The sequence below is a fragment of the Oncorhynchus kisutch genome, linkage group LG2, assembly GCF_002021735.2.
Source record: "Oncorhynchus kisutch isolate 150728-3 linkage group LG2, Okis_V2, whole genome shotgun sequence".
NCBI classification, from domain to species: domain Eukaryota; kingdom Metazoa; phylum Chordata; class Actinopteri; order Salmoniformes; family Salmonidae; genus Oncorhynchus; species Oncorhynchus kisutch.
In genome coordinates this window covers 71,856,554-71,872,422 of record NC_034175.2, presented here as the reverse complement: position 1 = coordinate 71,872,422, position 15,869 = coordinate 71,856,554, and the positions used below count along the sequence as shown (strand labels likewise).

General features: G+C 42.2%; 1 pseudogene; it reads left to right on the top strand.

The window, feature by feature from the left end:
• The first annotated feature begins 1,161 nt into the window (after window positions 1-1,161).
• LOC116356551 (leukocyte cell-derived chemotaxin 1-like) lies at window positions 1,162-9,008 on the top strand (annotated as a pseudogene).
• The last annotated feature ends 6,861 nt before the right edge of the window (window positions 9,009-15,869 follow it).

Here is a 15,869-nt window from a genome sequence, read left to right as displayed (position 1 = left end):
CGATCCATTGTCCTGGGTGGTGGATCAAACACAGGATCCACTTCGGGAAAGTCGTATTCCTGGTCGTAATGATGGTGAGTTGACGTTGCTCTTGTATTCAGTAGTTCCTCCCGACTGTATGTAATAACCTAAGATTACCTGGAGTTTCCTGGGAAGGCGAAGCGAGGCAGACACACGGTTGGATGTTGGTTGTGGCATTTTTGTGGCCGTTTTGTTTGTTTGCTTTGGCACCTTTCAACACCTCTCATTATCACATCTATGCATGCAACCACTCACTTTCACTACTGACTACATACACCATTGTTTATTGTATATAGGTTACTTCAGTAATTAAATATATTTTTGTTATTCCTTATCTCCATGTTGTCTCCCTTTTTGTTACGGGCTTTGAGCCAGTTTGTGACACCTGTAAGTGTCACAGGTGTCACATTATATTTTGAGTCTGATTTTCTCTTGGGGCTTCGCTTTGATATTGACTGTGTGCTTTGCTGCTCACTTAGCATTCTGACCTTTCTAAAGGCATACAGTATCAAGGCACAAGGCAGGACCCAGATGCAGATGCAGACACAGGAGGCAGATGGTTGGAGTTTTACCATCTTTATTAATCCAAAGGGGTAGGCAAGAGAATGGTCGTGGACAGGCAAAAAGGTCAAAACCAGATTTTGTCCTATAGGTACCGAAGGGCAGGCAGAGTCAAGGTCAGGGCAGGCAAGATGATCAGGCAGGCAGAATCAAGGTCAGGGCAGGCAGGATGATCAGGCAGGCAGAATCAAGGTCAGGGCAGGCAGGATGATCAGGCAGGCAGAATCAAGGTCAGGGCAGGCAGAGTCAAGGTCAGGGCAGGATGATCAGGCAGGCAGGAAAGTAGTCCAGAGTCAGGCAGGGGTCAGAACCGGGAGGACTATCAAAAAGAGAATAGAAAAGGACTATGGGAAAAACAGGCTGGTTGACTTGACTAAACATACAAGACGAACTGGCACAGAGAGACAGGAAACACAGGGATAAATACACTGGGGAAAACAAGCGACACCTGGAGGGGGTGGAGACAATCACAGGAACAGGTGAAAAAGATCAGGGCATGACACAGACAGTTCGTCGGCTGCGAAGCCTCCTGTTGCTGTTGGTCGTCTCTTGAGATTTGGGGTTGCGACTCTTGTGTTGATGCTTTGCGGATCCATTGGAGCTTTTCACCTTTGGAAAGTCAGTGACAAAAATGTAAAACTTTATTTATCCTTCATGTGCCTCAATATGGGTCATTTTATTTTGTCATTTACCATTTAAAATGCAGACTAGACGGGTAAATCTACCTTAACGTCAGGTGGGAGATTTTCGATGGTCTACCTGTACCCTGGGACCAAGTGGTATGCTGCAGTCTCTGCACCTTTTTCAGTGTCAAGCACAGTTAGGAAAATCGAAAAATATGACATCTTAGTTAACAAATCTCTGCATAATGTCTATCATTCATCATAAAATAACTATCTAATATAGCCTGGCAGTGGATGGTGTGTTGGACATTGGAAATTACATTTGGATTTGCTGGTCGGAATCTTATTAAACATCTGTAAAATAATGACATTATTTCTATACCAACCTATTGAATTTCACATTAGAATCACATAGCTTTGATGTGAATATTTTGGGCATGTAACTCAGGCCTGGTGGTGGTGACTGTCTCATTAGAGATACTTGAATATTTATTTATGTAATAATGGGCTTACCTGTAGGGCAAAACATCTCAGGATAGATCCATGTCAAGGCCCTGCTGCCCTCCCTCTGAGACATTCTATTCAAATCAGCTATGTGATTGGACTACACATCATACGGTCTTTTAAGTGCTGCACAGGAGAACACAAGGAGGGAGGCAGTTTGAAGTACCGTGTTATGGCAGGACCTTGAAGTGAATATTAGAGCTAGAAAGCCTCCTGCCATATCTCCAGCTATTGTAATTGTAAAGGTTTGGGTTCTACAACTAGGGGTTTTGACCATGTGTAGTTGATAGCTGGCAAGTTAGATGTGTTTACTGTATGTATTATGCATAACCTTGAATATCCTTGTAACTGTAAAAAAAAATATATATATTGTGTGTCAATAGAAAGGTGGAGGAGGGGTCCATGGAAATCGATTACAATAATAATCTGGAAAGGTTCCGAACTGGGAGGGAGTAGAAATGACGAGGCGTTGGAGATTCATGACTTTCATACGGTGAAGTTGTCCTTATTCTCTCTTTGAAGTAGTTCAACTCGATGGTCTCAATCTCAGAGTTGGCATGTGTAGCAAAGTTGTGAGTGTGTGACTCCTGATTCAGGGAATTACAGGAATTGAGTTGTCTGGAGGGGAGAAGCATTATATTAAATCTCAAATCAAAGCATTGCAGAGGTCAAGACACTCAACAAGGAGTCACTGATGTTTGACCTGGTACCTTGAGCTTTACTAAACATAACTAACACATAATGTTATAACTGAACATATTACTAACTTTATGCAAAAGTATAGACCCCCCCCCCCCCCCCCCCCCCTTATGTTCTAGATACTCAAGGACATGTCAATAATCCAGTAGTCGATTGGGCTTTACAGAAACTAATTCATTTTGAAATGGAATGACATTTTAATGCCAATTGATAAACCTGTGGACATAATGTAGGAGTAATGGCCTGATGAGGTGTATTTCGCCCAGTCAGGAAGACTAAATAATGCCAGTGAAGTTTGACGAGAAGTCTCTGACCTGGGTAGCTGCTGACCGGCCCCTGAAGAACAGCAGCTTCCTCAGCACCAAGATCCTGGACCTCTGTGGAGACCTGCCTGTCTTCTGGCTCCAAACCACATATCCTAAAGGTCCCTCTCTCATGGCTCCTGCTATTCACATGGCTCAGTGATAGAATAAGAACCAGCACAAAGCTAGGAGATGTACTGTAGAACAGGAGTTTGTTGTTCTAGAATGTGATAGAGATATAGTTGTTATATAACGAGATTCTAGATTGTGATAGAGATATTCAGGTAAGTGATTATAGATTGTGACAGAGGTATTCAGCTAACTGAGACTATAGATTGTGATATAGATATTCAGGTAACTGAGATTATAGATTGTGATATAGATATTCATGTAACTGAGATTAAAGATTGTGATATAGATATTCAGGTAACTGAGATTATAGATTTTGATATAGACATTCAGGTAACTGAGATTATAGATTGTGACAGAGGTATTCAGATAACTGAGATTATAGATTGTGATATAGATATTCAGGTAACTGAGATTATAGATTGTGACAGAGGTATTCAGCTAACTGAGACTATAGATTGTGATATAGATATTCAGGTAACTGAGATTATAGATTGTGATATAGATATTCATGTAACTGAGATTAAAGATTGTGATATAGATATTCAGGTAACTGAGATTATAGATTTTGATATAGACATTCAGGTAACTGAGATTATAGATTGTGACAGAGGTATTCAGATAAATGAGATTATAGATTGTGATATAGATATTCAGGTAACTGAGATTATAGATTGTGATATAGATATTCATGTAACTGAGATTAAAGATTGTGATATAGATATTCATGTAACTGAGATTATAGATTGTGATATAGATATCCATGTAACTGAGATTATAGATTATGATATAGACATTCAGGTAACTGAGATTATAGATTGTGACAGAGGTATTCAGATAACTGAGATTATAGATTGTGATACAGATATTCAGGTAACTGAGATTATAGATTGTGATATAGATATTCATGTAACTGAGATTAAAGATTGTGATATAGATATTCATGTAACTGAGATTATAGATTGTGATATAGATATCCATGTAACTGAGATTATAGATTATGATATAGATGTTCAGGTAACTGAGATTATAGATTGTGATATAGACATTCAGGTAACTGAGATTATAGATTGTGATGGAGATATCCATGTAACTGAGATTATAGAGATTCTGGAGCGGTGACTGAAACTGCGTTTTACACCACCATCAACAAAACACCAAATTATGTCATTTCTTATCAACAAATGATGTCGCATCCCTCCAATAGAGTTCTAGACACTTGTAGAATCTATGGCAGGGTGCATTGAAGCTGTTCTGGTGGCCCAAACGCCCTATTAAGAAACGTTATGTTGGTGTTTCCTTTATTTTGGCAGTTATCTATAGTTATTATAGAATGAGATGTGGTAGAATGTAAACTAGTTTCCTGTAGTTGTTATTGAATGAGATGTGACAGAGATGTGACGGGAGTGTTGTAGAACAGGGAATCCTCATTTACAGTAGAACTGTCCTGATCATCCACCTAATAGTAAACACAGACCAGTCAGTGAGCTGTAAACATTATTTACATGCTTTTACCATTCCAATGTGTGTTTCAAAAGTTAGTGAGACACCCTGAACACACTCGAGGTATTTGGAGACTTAAACAAAAGCCCCCTACTGTCTTACATTTAAAAAATAATAATGATCTTGAAATATGCAAGGAATCCTTGATATCGTTGTAACTAATTCAATTATTCAGCACGACTGAGCGAGGCCGAGTGTATGTAGAATTGTGCTCGGAGGACATGTGTGGGTTCTAGTGGTTGTTGACCCAATACCCATGCCTCCTGTGGCTGCCTGGAACAGATGGAGAGAGGAGAACGAGAGACACACAGAGAGCCAAGCGTCAGTTTGATATGAAGGAGTTTGAGGCAGCTGCTGAGGAGAAGAACACAGTAAGTCATGCAGAGAATAGCACCTCCACGGAGGAGGAGGAGGAGGGGGAGGAGGAGGGGGAGGAGGGGGGGGGGGGGAGGAGGAGGAGGAGGGGGGGGGAGGAGGTGGGGGAGGAGGAGGAGGAGGGGGAGGAGGAGGAGGAGGAGGAGGAGGGGGAGGAGGAGGAGGGGGGGGGGAGGAGGGGGAGGAGGTGGGGGAGGAGGAGGAGGGGGAGGAGGAGGAGGGGGGGGGGGGGGGGGAGGAGGGGGAGGAGGAGGGGGAGGAGGAGGAAGAGGGGGAGGAGGAGGAGGAGTCTGTGGGCTCATAAGCCACCGGCTCTACCTACAACACAGAAAACCCTACCATGTAATAGTGAGAATATTGTATACTTCAAAGAGCAGTTGTTTTCTTCAAGCTTTGATGTGATTTTAGCCCCCCCCCCCTGGTTTTCTTTGTAAGACATAGTACTTCACTGAATGGTGAGTTTGGATGTCTGTGTGCTACAGTAAATGATCTGTGCAAACCCACATTCAATGATCACACAATTTGTTGTAATTGGGTGTGTAGGTGTTAGATGGACAGCAGTAATCTAAAGTCACTAGCAGTAGGTGATAACAGACACCCCATGTTCATGGCCATGTGTTTCACAAACTGAAGTGAAAATCATTACCCCCCCTTAGCCACTGCACGTTGAATAAGGCACATTAGAACCGTAGGCTATGATTCAACTCGTTAGAGCTGTGGACTATGATTCAGCTCGTAAGAACCGTGGGCTATGATTCAACTCGTTAGAACCGTGGGCTATGATTCAACTCGTTAGAACCGTGGGCTATGATTCAACTTGTTAGAAACCGTAGGCTATAATTCAACTCGTTAGAACCGTGGGCTATGATTCAACTCGTTAGAAACCGTAGGCTATAATTCAACTCGTTAGAAACCTTGGGCTATGATTCAGCTCGTTAGAATCTTGGGCTATGATTCAGCTCATTAGAAACCTTGGGCTATGATTCAACTCATTAGAACCGTGGGCTATGATTCAGCTCGTTAGAAACCTTGGGCTATGATTCAACTCGTTAGAACTGTGGGCTATGATTCAGCTTGTTAGAAACCGTGGGCAATAATTCAGCTCGTTAGAACCGTGGGCTATGATTCAACTCGTTAGTACCATGGGCTATGATTCAACTCGTTAGAAACCGTAGGCTATGATTCAACTCGTTAGAAACCTTGGGCTATGATTCAGCTCGTTAGAACCGTGGGCTATGATTCAGCTCATTAGAAACCTTGGGCTATGATTCAACTCATTAGAACCGTGGGCTATGATTCAGCTCGTTAGAAACCTTGGGCTATGATTCAACTCGTTAGAAACCTTGGGCTATGATTCAACTCGTTAGAACCGTGGGCTATAATTCTGCTCATTAGAACCATGGGCTATGACTCAGCTCGTTATAAACCTTGGGCTATGATTCAACTCGTAAGAACCGTGGGATATTAATCAGCTCGTTAGAACCGTGGGCTATAATTCTGCTCGTTAGAAACCTTGGGCTATCATTCAACTCGTTAGAACCGTGGGATATTAATCAGCTCGTTAGAACTGTGGGCTATGATTCAACTCGTTAGAAACCTTGGGCTATGATTCAACTCTTTAGAACCGTGGGATATTAATCAGCTCGTTAGAACCGTGGGCTATAATTCTGCTCGTTAGAACCGTGGGCTATGATTCAGCTCGTTAGAACCGTGGGCTATGATTCAGCTCGTTAGAACCTTGGGCTATGATTCAGCTCGTTAGAAACCGTGGGCTATGATTCAGCTCGTTAGAACTGTGGGCTATGATTCAGCTCATTAGAACCGTGGGCTATGATTCAGCTTGTTAGAAACCGTGGGCTATGATTCAGCTCGTTAGAACCGTGGGCTATGATTCTGCTCGTTAGAAACCTTGGGCTATGATTCAACTCATTAGAACCGTGGGCTATGATTCAGCTCATTAGAACCTTGGGCTATAATTCAACTCGTTAGACCCGTGGGCTATGATTCAGCTCGTTAGGACCGTGGGCTATAATTCTGCTCGTTAGAAACCTTGGGCTATGATTCAACTCGTTAGAAACCGTGGGCTATGATTCAACTCGTTAGAAACCGTGGGCTATGATTCAGCTCGTTAGAAACCTTGGGCTATGATTCAGCTCGTTAGAAACCTTGGGCTATGATTCAGCTCGTTAGAACCGTGGGCTATGATTCAACTCGTTAGAACCGTGGGCTATGATTCAACTCGTTAGAAACCGTGGGCTATGATTCAACTCGTTAGAAACCGTGGGCTATGCCTAAAAGAGGATTGTTGGAAAACTGAAAAGAAACGAGGTGCTGTATATCAAGTTCACGTGAAAACATCGAGCAGAAACATAAATAATTTCCCCTCTCACTCCACAGCGCGATCGGGGGCGAGAGGAGGGTGCCGTGACCTTTGACGCCATGCTAGACCACCAGGGGATTTTCTGCTCAGAGTGTCGACACAGCTACACCCACTGCCAGAGGATATGCGAACCCTTGGGCTACAACTACAGAGGCTGCCAGGTATCTTACCGAGATATTCTGCCTTGCCGCTGGTGGGTGGTGTGCATATTAGGGGTTGTGTCAGTAGTACACGCCCACTTTCTCAAGCCTAATTCACCAAAGGTCTTAAAGGTCATGTTCTGTAAGCAACAATGTCATTTATATGCAGATATTTATTGTATAACTTTGTATTTGGTTGCAAATACCGGATAGAGGCAGGTGAGTTATGTTCGTTAGGATGAAACAGGGACTACAGCTCAAGATTTAATAAGAAAAACACCAGTTAAGACAAATTTCCACCTGGACCCTTGAGGCGATGTTTAACACATACAACACGTATACCTTCTCTGCCGGCAAAACTTCTCTGCAGGCAATACTGTACTTCTCTGCTGGCAATACTTCTCTGCAAGCAATACTGTACTTCTCTGCTGGCAATACTTCTCTGCAGGCAATACTGTACTTACCTGCCGGCAATACTTCTCTGCTGGCAATACTTCTCTGCTGGCAATACTTCTCTGCAGGCAACACTTCTCTGCTGGCAATACTTCTCTGCAGGCAATACTTCTCTGCTGGCAATACTTCTCTGCAGGCAATACTTCTCTGCAGGCAATACTGTACTTCTCAGCAGGCAATACTTCTCTGCAGGCAATACTGTACTTCTCTGCCGGCAATACTTCTCTGCTGGCAATACTTCTCTGCTGGCAATACTTCTCTGCAGGCAATACTTCTCTGCAGGCAATACTTCTCTGCAGGCAATACTTCTCTGCAGGCAATACTTCTCTGCCGGCAATACTTCTCTGCAGGCAATACTTCTCTGCAGGCAATACTGTACTTCTCAGCAGGCAATACTTCTCTGCAGGCAATACTGTACTTCTCAGCAGGCAATACTTCTCTGCTGGCAATACTTCTCTGCAGGCAATACTTCTCTGCTGGCAATACTTCTCTGCAGGCAATACTGTACTTCTCAGCAGGCAATACTTCTCTGCAGGCAATACTGTACTTCTCAGCAGGCAATACTTCTCTGCAGGCAATACTGTACTTCTCAGCAGGCAATACTTCTCTGCTGGCAATACTTCTCTGCAGGCAATACTGTACTTCTCAGCAGGCAATACTTCTCTGCAGGCAATACTTCTCTGCTGGCAATACTTCTCTGCAGGCAATACTGTACTTCTCAGCAGGCAATACTTCTCTGCAGGCAATACTGTACTTCTCAGCAGGCAATACTTCTCTGCTGGCAATACTTCTCTGCAGGCAATACTGTACTTCTCAGCAGGCAATACTTCTCTGCAGGCAATACTGTACTTCTCAGCAGGCAATACTTCTCTGCAGGCAATACTGTACTTCTCTGCAGGCAATACTTCTCTGCAGGCAATACTTCTCTGCAGGCAATACTGTACTTCTCTGCAGGCAATACTTGAAAAAATAAAACCATAAAAACAAATGTAGCACAGCAGTTTGCAGCTTTTGATTTAGAAATAAACATACCTTGTTTCTTTCTTCCCCTTTCAACATATCTTTTCAGTAAACAAAGCCTACCAATACTTTTTTTTTTGCACAGCTCTGTAGTTTATGGAATCTATGGAAATTAATACAGTGATCTGTATAAATTCTTAATGAAGATAATGTACAGTTTCTATGACTGATACGGCTATGATGTAATGTTACCCCTGGTACTTAGTACAGTACATAGTGATTTTCATGTCGATCTATCCATTCAATGTCTGTTCTGTTTCCTCAGCAGTACGGGGCCCTGCCGTTAAAACTGATGTGACAGCAATGGTTACCACAATTCCCATCACAATTCAGCACCAGGTTGAAGGCAATGTAATTTGTGCACGTTGACATCTTCGTTGATGTGAACTAATGTGAAATGGGTGTCAGGGCAACCACGAGGACATTTGAGTAAAAATGACATTTCAGTAGAAACAACAGGAGAAAGGCATGGAGGGAGGTTAAGCAACCACATAACGTGATCACAACGTCCAGAACATTTCCCCACCGCAACCAAGATTGGAATACATCTTAAATGTTCCCCATCTGGAAATTAAAGGAAATCAGATCAGCCTATCTAAAAGCCATATGTCACCTTCCTATATAATTGAAAAGGAACACACTGAGATCGAGTCGATGTCACACGGGACGATCCCTGCCTGTCAAATTGCAACAGATGTGAAATTCCATCAGATTTGTCTGTAAAGCGCCCATTGAAAGCATGTAGCAGTGTAAATACGAAAACAAAGAGATGCTTGTCTTGGTGCAGAGGTCTTTCCTGTTTTTTCTCTTCATTTTTCAGGGGGGGGGGGGGGGGGGCGAGGTGCTTATCACATCTGCAGTGCCCCTGTGCCTCCGTAGGCTATACAATATTAATCCCCCTCCCACGTCTGCAGATGCACTTAAAGGAAGGTGACATGCATGACATATCCAGGACCTCCTGATGGCTCGTGTTCTGGAGTGCAACCTCTAAGAGAGGCCCCAAGTACCCTGAAGTGATGTAAATTTGCAGAGGGAGTCCAATTTCCATCACTGTGCTGTCACTGCCAAGGTCATTAAACTAAATCAACCCGCCGTGTGTCACATAGCTCCCATTTTAAAGTCCCCTCAATAATGGAGCTATACTTGTACTGCAGATTGCAGAACACTATTGAATCTCTGACCTGACAGCACCAAGGAGCAAGATTAGCCTCGGCTATTTCATCTCTTGGAAATCACAGCCAGAAAAGTGCGTATGAATATTAGGTTACCATAAAATAATAAATGGATCATTTTGACACTATTGGATGTCAGAATGATATGAACTTTAGTAAAAGACGTGTCAGACCTACTCTATATGGAACTTACGTCATCGAAGGTCAATTAGGAAGATCCTGTACACTGAAGGCTGCTACTGTCAACCTTGCACAGTGTGGATATATCATCGTTAATGAAACGACACGAGGGAAAACATTCTGACTCCATAGACAGCCAGAGAAGAAGACAGGAAATACTACCACAAGAAAGGGAAAAAAAAGCATTTATCCTGAGAGAAATCCATTGCCTAGAACAACAGAAGTTATGGTATCCTCGGGCCGCGTTCTAAGAAACTAGTTTTCTTTCACCCCCTTAGAAGAGAAATGTACTGCTGTAGAGGAGAAAGAGATTAATGTGTTGGAGGAGCAGCAGCCCCAGTTTGAGACAGTGGGGCCTTTTTTGGTTGTTGTCTCCCCTCTGGAGCCATGCTTACCCAGGGAGCCCTTCAGGCCAGGGAACAAACAGGCCTCTGTGAACACTGACCCACTGTGCCCATCAGCCAGACAGCAAACCTCTCCTCCCATGTTAATGGAAACCTTAGACACAGAGTCCACCGCAGCCCAGGGACGGAGGGTGCCGGGCTTTTCTTGCATCCATCTGCACTTTGGTTATCGCCCATCAAAACAAGGACAGGCTGACCGGGTATTGACTGCAGCCATGTGAAACCACCAGACTGCAAACTCAAAATGTCTCTTTTTTTTCTTTCATTCACAGGTATTCACAGAGACCTATATACCTCAATGTAGTATAAGGTAGACACTTTAGCCTAGTAACAATTGCATTTGATACATGTGGTGTTCATTATCAAGCTTCTCCACTTTCGGGGGAATTAGCAGTGAATATATTTTGGTTTATCTAGTTGGACATGGCTTCCTACCTTTCGATGAAATTACGTTGAACCAACGGGAAATAGACGTTGAACTGACGTCTGTGGCCAGTGGGTTGTTGTCGCATCTAACACATTAGTAGCGCAAGCCACTCTGGCAGGCATTCACTGCATTTGATTGCATGCTTGCCATTACATCCAGACGTGAACAGAATAAACGGTAGTGACAGTCCGTTTTGCACCTAACCCAGTACACAGAAAACCTTTTACATCTGCTCATTATGTTTACCCAGGAGAGAGCACTGAAATGCTTTCATTGTTAGTGGCATTTTCAGGAAAGAGCCCAAACACGACTTAATTTTTTTTGCCATGGCAACATCCGCATCTAGACGATACTTTTATTTTGTCTGGTATGGTGAGAATGAGCCTGGTTTTGGTACATGGATTAAAAGCTTTTTAATCCCACGGTTGAGTGACCACTAGCAGCTCTGCCTAGTGATCTGGCTCTCCCTGCTGTTTGCAGGTTTCTCTGAAGTTTTCCTGCATTAGGCTGTAGTGGCAGCCTTCCCTCTCACTGTTTTAGCATGCAAGGCCCAAATGCCTATTAATTAAATGCCTGCTGGTTCTGTACAAGAAGTCTTGCCTTGTTAATTCCAGTCCATTCAAACTGTATATTTCTTATCAAGATCTGCTCGCATCCAACAAAAAAAGACAACACAATTTAATGAAATGTTGCCATGCTCCTGGGTACCAGCCTCTCTCTGGCTAATCTAATCAAATCAAATTGTATTTGTCACATGCGCCGAATACAACAGGTGTAGATCTTGCCGTAAAATGCTTACTTTACAAGCCTTTAACCAACAATGCAGTTCAAGAAATAGAGTTAAGAAAATATTTAAAACTAAATCATCTGAAATAAAAAAGTTAATAATTGAGACTATATACAGGGGGTAACAGTACCGAGTCTATGTGCGGAGGTACAGGTTAGTCAAGGTAATTGAGGTAATATGTACATGTAGGTAGGGGTAAAGTGACTCTGCGTAGATAATAAACAGGTTAGTTGAGGTAATTGAGGTCATATGTACATGTAGGTAGGGGTAAAGTGATTCTGCGTAGATAATAAACAGGTTAGTTGAGGTAATTGAGGTCATATGTACATGTAGGTAGGGGTAAAGTGACTCTGCGTAGATAATAAACAGGTTAGTTGAGGTAATTGAGGTCATATGTACATGTAGGTAGGGGTGAAGTGACTATGCATAGATAATAAACAGGTTAGTTGAGGTAATTGAGGTCACATGTACATGTAGGTAGGGGTAAAGTGACTCTGCGTAGATAATAAACAGGTTAGTTGAGGTAATTGAGGTCACATGTACATGTGGGTAGGGGTAAAGTGACTCTGCGTAGATAATAAACAACCTCTCTGTTTATTGAATGAGGTTGCATCTATAGTGTACTTGTTTTACTTAAATGTCTACACCTGTGTGTAGGTGGAGTGTAGGTGTAATCAGACTATTATATAGGACTGTATGATAGTTTTTTTGTTGGGGACAACAAGAGAGATGTTACGTCTGGTGAGAGTTTCCATATTACATCTGATTACAGAGAAAGCCACAATGACTTTGAGGTGTGTTTTCTTCATTATACAGAGAGTGAGGGTATCACGTTTGAGGGAAGACCCAGATGCAGACAACGTTGAATTAACCACAGTTTAGTCATCCAACAGGGACAGGCAAAAGACAGGTCAAGGACAGGCAGGGGTCAATAATCCAGACAGGTGGGGCAAAGGCACCGGACGACAGGTAGGCTCAGGGTCAGGGCAGGCTGAAAAGGTCAAAACCGGGAAAACTAGAGAACAGGAACAATAACGAGACATGAACAGAGGGAAAAGCACTGGTAGGCTTGATGAAACAAAACAAACTGGCAACAGACAAAACAGAGAACACAGGTATAAATACACAGGGGATAATGGAGAAGATGGGCGACACCTGGAGGGGGGTGGAGACAATCACAAGACAGGTGAAGCAGATCAGGGTGTGACAGAGGGATTGTATAGACTTGATTTGAGAAAGGTTTACCACACCTAAGGACAGACACTTCCTGCTTCCTGTCCCCATAATGGACTTCCTGCTTCCTGTCCCCCTACTGGACTTGTACCTTGTACTGGACTTGTACCTTGTTAGTACAAACCCCCCCCCCCCCCACCCATGTTGACTCCAATTCTTTCCGCAGTTGTGTCAAGTTGGCTGGATGTCCCTTGGGTGGTCGGCCATTCTTGATACACACGGGAAACTGTTGAACGTGAAAAATCCTGCAGCGTTGCAGTAACCGGAAGGTTGTGAGTTCAAACCCCCGAGCTGACAAGGTACAAATCTGTCGTTCTGCCCCTGAACAGGCAGTTAACCCACTGTTCCCAGGCCGTCATTGAAAATAAGAATGTGTTCTTAACTGACTTGCCTGGTTAAATAAAGGTAAAAAAACTAAACAAAAAAAATTTTTTTTTTATTATAAATAAATAAAAATAAAAAAGTTCTTGACACAAACCGGTGCTCCTGGCATCTACTACCATACCCTGTTCTAAGACACTTAATAAATATTTTGTCTTGTCCATTCACCCTCTGAATGGCACACATACACAATCCATGTCTCAATCGTCTCAGGGCTTAAAAATCCTTCTTTAACCTGTCTCATCCCCTTCATTTACACTAATTGAAGTGACTTTAACAAGTGACATCAATAACGGATCATAGCTTTCTCCTGGATTCACCTGGTCAGTCTGCCATGGTCAGTCTATGCCAGTCTAATGTTTTTTACACTCAGTGGATATTATACAATGGGGTTGTTTCTCAAGCTTTCCCAATGTGTTTGCAGAAACCTTTCCACTGGTTTTGTACTCATGTTCTAAACGCACTTTAGCAGAGCAATAGATATCTCAAGGTACAAATCAAGACTTCACATGTCAAACTGTGAAGCTAGAAGGAAGTTCATTCACACAAATATCAAGAGGCTTACAACATGAAAGCGCAAGTTGTCCAAAGCGTTGCTGGGAGTACTGACAAAGTTTATGAAGAAGAAAGTGAATGTGTTTTTAATCCTGTGCAGCACGTGCAACAATGAGAGGCTGAGTGCTTAGATATGCCACCCCTGGGGCAGGTGCTATACTTAAGTCTTACAACAGCCTCATTATCGCCTTCCACTCACATCAGGTCCTAGCAGCAGTTTGTCACAGACAGACTCCTCTCTGCCTGCCAGTAGGCATCAGACCAATACTCCTGCAACACTACTGTACATAATTACCATATGGACAGCATTTTGAGCCAGACTGAAGACTAAAAAGCCCTCCAGGCAGATTCCCTAGATAACAAAATGAATATTTTATCTAATTTCCATCTAATTTGCACCAAATTATTATACAGAAGTGAAATTTGTAATTAATTTATAGAACAGATCAAACACAGGTTCATACTTTGATTTTTTTTGGGGGGGGGGAGCTGTTATTTTGATGCTTTTAATCTCCTCTGCGTTTCACAGCATCTCTATATATAATCAAGCACTATTATAAAACATGCTGCAAATGAATAGCTGTCAGCACACATAGAATGCTTGTCTGGGTTGTGAAAGCAGTTCCACGGAGATGTCCCCTTTACCTGCCACCCAACTGATTCATTAATTTCACACTGTTAATTAAATCCACAGTCTGGGGAGTCTCGGCGCCACCCTGGGAAACCATATCTGGGTCTTGTGTGCACAGATATTACTTAGGGAAGGTCTGAGACAACTGCTCTCTCTGTCTCTCTCAGAAGTTGACACTGACGTCACCGTCTCTGAGGACGAAAGACCATGATGTGTCTCAATGTCATCTGCCAGTCATGGCAACACACTGCAGGGAACAGGACAGGACCACACCATTTTACTGTGACAGGACAAGGTCCAACAATAATTGACAACAAGAGAATATGAGAGAAAAGTGGGAATCTGATACAAAATACAAAGTTAACAAAAATAACCCGTAGATGATTATAAAACATACTGTATATAGAAAGAAAACCCTTTCACACTGTGCAATGTACAAGTATAGCCGTTTATTTTAAATGTCTAAGTATAACTGGTTATTTTAGATGTCTAAGTATAACTGGTTATTTTAGATGTCTAAGTATAGCCAGTTATTTTAGATGTCTAAGTATAGCCAGTTATTTTAAATGTCTATGTATAGCCAGTTATTTTAAATGTCTAAGTATAACTAGTTATTTTAGATGTCTAAGTATAACTGGTTAATTTACATAAATGCCTAAGTATAACTGGTTATTTTAGATGTCTAAGTATAACTGGTTATTTTAAATGCCCAAGTATAGCCAGTTATTTTAGATGTCTAAGTATAGCCAGTTATTTTAGATGTCTAAGTATAGCCAGTTATATTAGATGTCTAAGTATAGCCAGTTATTTTAAATGTCTAAGTATAACTGGTTATTTTAGATGTCTAAGTATAACTGGTTATTTTAGATGTCTAAGTGTAACTGGTTATTTTAGATGTCTAAGTATAGCCAGTTATTTTAGATGTCTAAGTATAGCCAGTTATTTTAGATGTCTAAGTATAGCCAGTTATTTTAGATGTCTAAGTATAGCCAGTTATTTTAAATGTCTAAGTATAACTGGTTATTTTAGATGTCTAAGTATAACTGGTTATTTTAGATGTCTAAGTATAGCCGGGTATTTAAAATGTTTTGTGTGATATTCAAATCAGATCAGTTGCTTTTCCAGATCGTCTCCGAGATGAAAACAACACGCATTGGTTCTGTTCTAAAGGAGTTTTCCATGACCCCGGTGTCTGGGCACCCGCATCACCATGTGTTCCAGGCTGGCAAAGCACTACAGCAGCTCCAACGTGACAACAGAAGATGCAGTGCAGGAGTCTAACAGAGCAGATAACAAAGCAGTGTGGTTTGGAAGGTACACTTCCCCCCTCTTCACGACTAGGAACATACACTATGCTAATCATGAATGTAATGCACAGATTGAATAGGA